Genomic DNA, 8,685 nt, shown 5'->3' on the forward strand with positions numbered 1-8,685 from the left:
TCTACCAATATTTCCCATCTATTTGGTTCTGTTAATAAATCTTTTGGATCTCCATGTTCTTCTTCTACATCCATCATTTCTTCTACTGCTTCATCTTCTTCTAAAGGAAATTCTGCCAAGAAATCCGCAACAACTTGTGATTTTGGTGAAGACAAAATTTCATATTTAATAACAAAGTGGCCTACTTGTGCATTCCATCTCTCCACCCTTCTTGATCTTTTAGAATTCTTCATCACTGATTCAATTGGTACTTTTGTTAATACCTTTATCTTGTGTGCTTGAAAGTATATGCGGAGCTTAAATGATGCATAAACTAATGCTAAGATTAACTTTTCAATCTTTGAGTAATTCTTCTCAGCGGTATTAAAAGTTTTGCTAATGTAATAAATGGGTTTCTACACTCCTGCGTTTACTCGCAATAACACAGCACTTAATGCATGCGACGTTGTCGCAAGGTAAATTAATAATTCTACTCCTTGTTCTGCCTTTTGTAAAATAGTTGTACTCATAAGATGTTCTTTTATTCCTTACAAAGCCTTTTCACATTCATCACTCCATTTAAATTTTGCACCCTTCTTGAGTATATCGAAAAAATATTTGCATTTGTCTGATGATCGCGAAATGAATCTCCCCAGTGAAGCTACAAGCCATTCAATTTCTGTACATCTTTTATTGTTGCTGGTGTTGGCATGTCAGGAACTGCTTGCACTTTTTCTGGATCAACCTGTATTCCTTCCTTTGATACAATGTAGCCTAAAAATTTTCCCGATGCAACTCCAATAGTACACTTCTCAGGATTCAATTTAATGTTATATTGCCGCATTTGTTCAAAAATCTCCTCTCATGTCTTGCACATGGTCTTTAGCTTCTTTACTCTTTACTAACATGTCGTCCACGTACACTTCTAATGTTTTATGTATCCATTTTGCGAACACCTTCTCTACCATTCTTTGATATGTCGCTCCCGCGTTTCGCAAACCAAATGGCATTTTCATGTAACAATATAGACCTCTAGGGGCAAAGAAAGCAGTATGTTCTTGATCTTTTTCAGCGAGAGGGATTTGGTTATACCCTTTGTACCCATCTAAAGATGATACCCTATCATTTCCCGCCGCGGATTCCACCATTTGAGGAATATCTGGTAACGGAAAACTATCTTTGAGGCAAGCTTTGTTTAAATCAGTGAAATCTATGCAAATCCTGATTCCCTTGTTTTTCTTTGAGACAATTACCATATTCGCTATCCATTCTGGGTATTTAGCTTCTCTTATAATTCCTACCTCAAGCATTTTATGTAATTCTTCTTCTATTTGAGAATGGTAAGTTGTTGCTATTTTTCTTATTCTCTGTTTAAATGGTCTCACATTTTTGTTAATCTCCAATTTGTGGCATGCAATTGATGGATCTATTCCTGGTATCTCATCCATGTTTCCTGCGAAAATATATTTATATTCTCGCAACAAGTTAACAGTTCTTTCTTCTTCTTTAATATCCATTTTGGTTCCAATTCTCAACATTAGAGGCTCCTCTATAGTCCCAACATTTACTTCTTTTGTTGGTTCAGCGGCAGTGTAACTGGGTTTAGGTTCTCCCATTGGTGTTGGTTATTTTATTTCTTTTATGGGTCTTTCCCCTTCTTCCGAAATTTCGCTGGGTATTCCTTTGCCTTATTTTGCCCTTATCATATATACTCTAAATTCTTCTTCTTTCTTTGCTTCTTTTGCCAATTTTCTGCGAAATTGTTTCTTTTTTGCTTGTTCTTCATAATGTTTTACTTCAATTTGATGACATAATTTCGCATTGTCAACATCTCCTCTGATTTCACCTATTCCATTTGGAGTGGGGAATTTAATACATTGATGCAACGTTGATATCACATCTTTTATCGCATGTATCCATGATCTTCCTAATAACATATTATATGGCGATTCCATATCCACCACGCACAATGTTACATGTGTTTCGATTTCTCCAAGTGGAATTCGTACCACTATTTCTCCTTTAGGTTTTGTTATGGATTTTCCAAACCCGTGAACAAAATATGTTGAACTGGACATTTCTTCGTCTTTAAATCCCATTCCCCAGAATGCATGATAAAATATTATATCAACTGAACTTCCTGTATCGATTAAAGTTCTGTTCAACATCCATTCTCTTGTGGATTTTATTGTTGTCTCCTTCTCTTTTCGTGTAATAGGCACTGTGATGACTAACGTAGATGTATGGTTCAAATTTTCTTTTGGTATTTCTTCTGCCACGAATGCAATTTTTTTGCTTTTCCCAATCTTTCAAGGGTGATTTTTTTTCTACCGCCATAACTTTCTTTCCTTCAAAATTTCGTTTATGTATTCTTCCTTTGATGTTTTCATCAAATTCATTAATCAATCTTTTTTTTATCATATTACACTCCAATGTTTTGCCATTTTCATTAATTGTACTCATCTTTCTTCTAACTGATTCACTGATTTATTTAATCACTTTCTTGATTTGAATATTCTCAATCAACAATATTCAACTTTTGATCTTCAATTCCCTGTTTCTAGCGCCATTATGTAGTTGCAGGAAATCCTACACTACACCCCTCATACGATTTCATTGTTGATCAACTCAATTTTAGGTTTATATTCTTAATTTTATTGATTAACTTTTGAATGTTCTTACAAGAAAGATAAAGAAGTCAAGAATGATCTCTGCTCTGAACTTTCTCTCTCCTATATACTTCTTTCTTACTCAAAAAAGATCTCTCTCTGCTCTGAAAGCTTACCAACACATATTTCGAGAAATAGATAGGCGAGTTAAACTCGCTCGAAATAGAAAATGTGTATAATGAAAGTCTATACATCAGCACGACTTTTGTCTCAAGAGTAGGAGATAGAATAGATAGAATTTTGAGTGATAGATAAGTTCAAGTCTCCACATACCTTTTAGTCGATGAAGATCCACCGGTTCCTTGAGTAGTCCTTCGTCTTGTATGATGATTGCCATGGAGTTCTTGAGCTCGACTACACTTTCTATCCTAGTCCGCGACCTTAGCTATAGTAGACTAGAAATCAAGACTTATAGTTTTGATCACTAAAATCGAAAAACATGCTTGAGGTAGCAACGCATGCGAGTTCGACCGAGCAATGCTCTAACAATCTTCCCCTTTGTCAATTTTAGTGATAAAACTAACAATACATATGGAATACAAAAAAATAAATAAAGTAACTTTTGTAGATCTTATTCCATACGCCTAATCTTCAACATTACTTGAAATCTTTGTCACTTCCAAGTACTCCAATGATCCCAAAGGTTGTAAGTTCAGCATCATCGTTGTCGAAAATCCATAGCTATAACAACAAGAAAACAAGAGTTCTCAATCATTGTCATACAATGCCATAGTATCATTACACAGTGTCAAAGTCCAATTGTATCACAACTTCAACAACAATATTATGGTGATATGTATCACTACCCCTTAGTCAATACTCCATTTCACATGAAACCACCCCCCTTACATAATGATCCAAAAACCATATGTATTTGTAGTGTGAACTATATATTAATTCTCCCCTTTTTTGTCAATAAAATTGGCAAAGATACAAGAACGGGATCCTAATGAAATTTCCGAAAGAGACATTTCTTGACCAAAAGAAAGCAAAAATATATCATCTTATTTAGATGCAATCATAAAGCCGAAGCCAAATGCATTCATCAAGTAGTTTGTAAAGATACAAGATAACCCCTATAATATTCCACAGTCGCATTCCCCACAAATATTTGGCAATTAAGCACAAGTTCAATTAAGAACTCTCCCCCATAAAATGTCATTCCCGAAAGAACAACAAGAGCGACCTTAATTTCGAAAGAAAAGAAGGATTTCTTTGGACATAAAAAATCACATACAAGTACGAATTTGAATCCAAAAACATTCAATCAAACTAACCACAAGAGAATCCATGATTAATTTAATCGACAAGTGCTCAACATAAGTGAACTTATGGAGACTTAAAAACAAACAATTAGATTAATCACAAGAGAACCCATAATTAATCTAATCGAAATACACAACTAAACTAATCACAAAAGTAATCAATTTAATTGGGCATGCTCGACATAAGAAAACTTACGGAGCAACAACTAAATAACCAAACAAGATGATTAATTTAGTTGAATATGCTCGACATAAAGTACCTCACGAAACAACAACATAGTTAATCATAAAAATAATCAACTTGGTCGTTCAATGCTCAACATAAGACACTTTGAGGAGCCTCAAAGTAATACATAAAATATGGATCAGGGAAAATCAATACTGCGGAATACACAAGGATTCATTCTATTTTCCATCACTATTCGCATAACGACATTCAATAGACATAATCCTTGCAAACAAAATATTTTAACCTATCTTCCATCAATAATTGACATAATAGGCTTAACTTTTGTATTTGTCAAAAGTCTATTCATTCTTTTATCAATACATGCATATCAACATACGAAAGACTTTACTTTTGACAAGGTATGGGACAGTCTAAGTTCACGGACGTAAACACACATATCCCATAACACATTTGCAATATATAAAACCATAAAGATTAATACTGAAAAAATCATCTTCCAAACAAATTTAAAATTTAAACCAATAAATCTAAAAACATGAAGATGAAAACATTGGACATAGCAATGTGTAATCACAATAATGGATATTCCAAACTCGAGTTATTCTTCTAACAAAAACAAGAAAATAGAAGATTTACTAGGTAAATAAACTCCTATAAAGCATTTTACTTACTTTGAATACTCTTCTCATATTCTCTGTATTCATCAAGCTCATCTTCGATCAGATCAATTCTCGACTCCAGATGATCCATCTTTTCTTCAAGTTTCTTAGAAGAAGTTTCGAGTTCACTGTTTAGGGCACGAACTTATTCCAAAACGAGATTCATGGTTAAAGAGAGTTTATAAAAATGAGAAACAAAGACGTCCCCGTACAGAAAAGAGCCGTGAAGATCAGGGCTCATCGCATTATCAGAAGAATCAAACCGTATCTTCTTAGATGGAAAGAGAACAGTCCAAACATCATTTTCCTTGCTTGAAAGACTTGAAGAGGAAATAATGGAAGAGATATATAAAATGTTTATGCAAAGGAGAAAAACTTCATTTAAAGAGGAACTGAGGATAAGGGATAAATATCCAAAATAACCTTTGACCAAAACCCTAAATGATTATCCTCAGAACGAGTCTTAAGAAGAAAATATGTTTGAAAACAAAACAGTTCTAGGCTAAGACAATAACAAAAATAACTTATCACAACCCTTTTGAAGATTATGATTTTTGTCTAAGAGGGATAGACAAGAATCATTAAAACAATATTATAAACTGTAATTGTTCCAATCCTCTGCAGGACTGGGTAACTTCTTTCGAAGGGATGAAGTATTTGATATACTTTGTTTTTGTCTTGTTTTTAAGAAAGAAGAGTTATGTACTTCATCCTTTCTTTCTTTTAGCACAGATTTGAATACCTTGATTGTTGATTTTCGTAAACTAAGCATTCTTTTTGAAATATCTTTTACAAAAGATGAGGGTTTTATACGAGATTTATTTTTCTTCTTCTGCAAACGACGTTTGACAGAGGGGTACTTTTCCTGTTTCAAGGTGTCACGGGTTTTAGGATGATCCTGGTGATCACATGAGGAAATCTTGAGATTAGATAAATCCTTGTGATCTTCTGTATGATTCTTGTCGTCAAGGTGACTTAAGAGTGATATAGAATCAGGAGAAATTTGCTGGCAGTACAAGGTCGTCTTGTAAGAATCACGATTGTTCATCTCCAATTTTAAATTATACAGTTGGAATTCCATATTTTCAATCCTTTTAATTAAGACTTCCTTTTCAAGTTGAAGTATTTCCGAGGAAGTAAGATTGTTTATCATGGAATAATCAGGACTGTTAGGAGGACACGCGTGATTATCAACAAATAGATTAAGAGAACCTTCATAGTTTTCATCCTCAGGATAGTAGTCAAGAGTATCCATCCATGCTTTAGTCATATCTCTTTTCTCCGTATCAGGATGAATAGAAGCATTGTGAACACTTCTATAGCACTTGAAACTAGAATTGTTGACATAGTTTTTCTGAACTTTTTTATTGATTGACTGAGCTTTCTTTTGAGACTTTCTTTTCCTCTGTCTAAGGGCTTTCTAAAGCTGTTGTATAAACAGTGACAAAGTCAAATTAGATCAATTCTCATTACTTTTATCAGTCAATCTAGAACGTCGAGACTTATGGTCAGATGCAGCAACATGATTGCTAAAATGATGACTTTTTTCTCTTTTTTCAAGTTCAAGATCGAAAATTTTCAACTTTCCAACAAGAGTATTTATGGATAGTATATCAAGGTTATTTTCCTCAACTATGGCGTGCTTCTTAGAGTCGTATCTAGATGGCAGCGATCTGAGAATTTTCATCACAATGTCCTTTTCAGGAATAGTCTTACCCAATGCAAAAGATGCATTAACAATTTCAGACACTTTGTGATTAAACTCATCAAATGTTTCTTCATATGCCATACGAGGTTTTCCCAATCGGAATTAAGGTTTTGAATCCTAGCTTCCTTTTCACTGGAGTTACCTTCGAATACGGTTTCTAAGATATCCCACGCATCCTTAGACCTCGTGAAATTTGACACATGGTGCTGAAGATTTGGGGTAATGGCATGTATAATGGCATTCAAACCGTCGGAATTTTGCTTTGCAGCATTTATCTCGGCAAGGGTGTATTCACCAATAGGCTTGGGAACGTTTGCATCTCCAACTGCCATGACGGGAGCATTATAGCCATTAACAACATATACCCATGATTAAAAATCACGCGCTTGAAGAAAAGCTCGCATAACAATTTTACACCATAAGTAATTAGAGCCATCGAAGACTGGTGGTACGTTAATTGAGATAACACCTCTGTCCATAGAGTCAGATCGCTACAGACACAGACTTGTAAGATCTTAAACGTGTTTGCCTGCTTTGATACAAATTGAAAAAGTGGGGGTACAACAACCACACCCAATATTTCACTTAACAATCTGTATGGACAAACTCCAATACACTTTCTAGAGAATCAACTAGACAGTCAGACTCAATCTAGATAAAAAGTATATCAAAGAGTTTATATCTCAATCTCTCGATTTGATATATACTCAAGCAAATAGAAATATGCGAGTCTTTATCAAATACTAGAGAGATAACTTGGATGGTACCAAAGACCAATATCCAAGTGCCAATCAATTTAAATCAATAACCGAAAGGTCGGATATTCTAATTGATTGAGCAACGGACAACCTGTGATATTTCAATTATATAACAAAATATAATGCGGAAAAGAAATAACACAGACACCAGAATTTTGTTAACGAGGAAACTGCAAATGCATAAAAACTCCGGGACCTAGTCCAGATTGAACGCACACTGTATTAAGCCACTACAGACACTAGCCTACTCCAAATTAACTTCGGTCTGGACTGTAGTTGAACCTCAATCAATATCACACTGATCCAAGGTACAGTTATGCTCCTACGTCTCTAATCCCAGCAGAATACTACGTACTTGATTCCCTTAGCTGATCTCACCCACAACTAAGAGTTGCTACGACCCAAAGTCGAAGACTTTAATAAACAAATCTGTATCACACAGAAAAGTATACGGTGATAGATAAATCCGTCTCCCACGAATATACTTACGAGTTTTGTTCCTTCTTTTGATAAATCAAGGTGAACATGAACCAATTGATAAACCGGACTTATATTCCCGAAGAACAGCCTAGTATTATCAATCACCCCACAATCATCCTAATCGACGCAGCGAAAAAAGATATTGTGGAATCACAAACGATGAGACGAAGTGTTTGTGATTTCTTTTATATCTTGCCTATCGGAGATATCAATCTCAATACAATTATTACAATTGTACTTGTACGATAGAAACATCAAGATCAGATCACACAACTACGAGAAAGTAGTACCAGTCTGGCTTCACAATCCCAATGAATTCTTTAAGTCGTTAAACTAGTTTAGAAGAAGAAACCAAAGGTTAAAGGAGAATCGAATCTAGCTTAGCATAATTAGTATCACACAGAAGGTGTGGGGATTAGGTTTCCCAGTTGCTAGAGTTCTCTCTTATATAGTCTTTCAAATCAGGGTTTGCAATCAATGTTAGCTTGGTAACAAAGCATTCAATATTCACCGTTAGATGAAAACCTGATTTAGATTCAAGCTAATATCTTTGAACCGTTAGATCGAAAACTAGATTCTTACATACAAATGAAATGCACGTTTCTAGGCTTGTGTAACCGTACCCAAACTTGCACATTTGTTGGTTCAACAATAGTCAATCAAATGGTTAGCCATATGATCACTTTCATATCAACCATATTCTACTTCACCATAACTAGTTCAAATGACTTAAATGAACTAGTTATAGATTTTTTCAATTGATTAGATCTTATGTAACTACACAAGACACAATCGAAGCAAAAACGGTTTGATTCACTCGAATCGGTTCATGAACTTTGTAGAATGGTTTGCAAAAGCATTCCTTAGTTCATATAAACATGCGTTCAAGAACAACCGATTTTAGATACAACCTACTCAAGTTCGCGGACTAGAATCTTTCAACCGATTTTAGACCTTACATTGACAAACATGTTTGA

The sequence above is a fragment of the Papaver somniferum genome, chromosome 1, assembly GCF_003573695.1.
Source record: "Papaver somniferum cultivar HN1 chromosome 1, ASM357369v1, whole genome shotgun sequence".
Classification (NCBI taxonomy): Eukaryota; Viridiplantae; Streptophyta; class Magnoliopsida; order Ranunculales; family Papaveraceae; genus Papaver; species Papaver somniferum.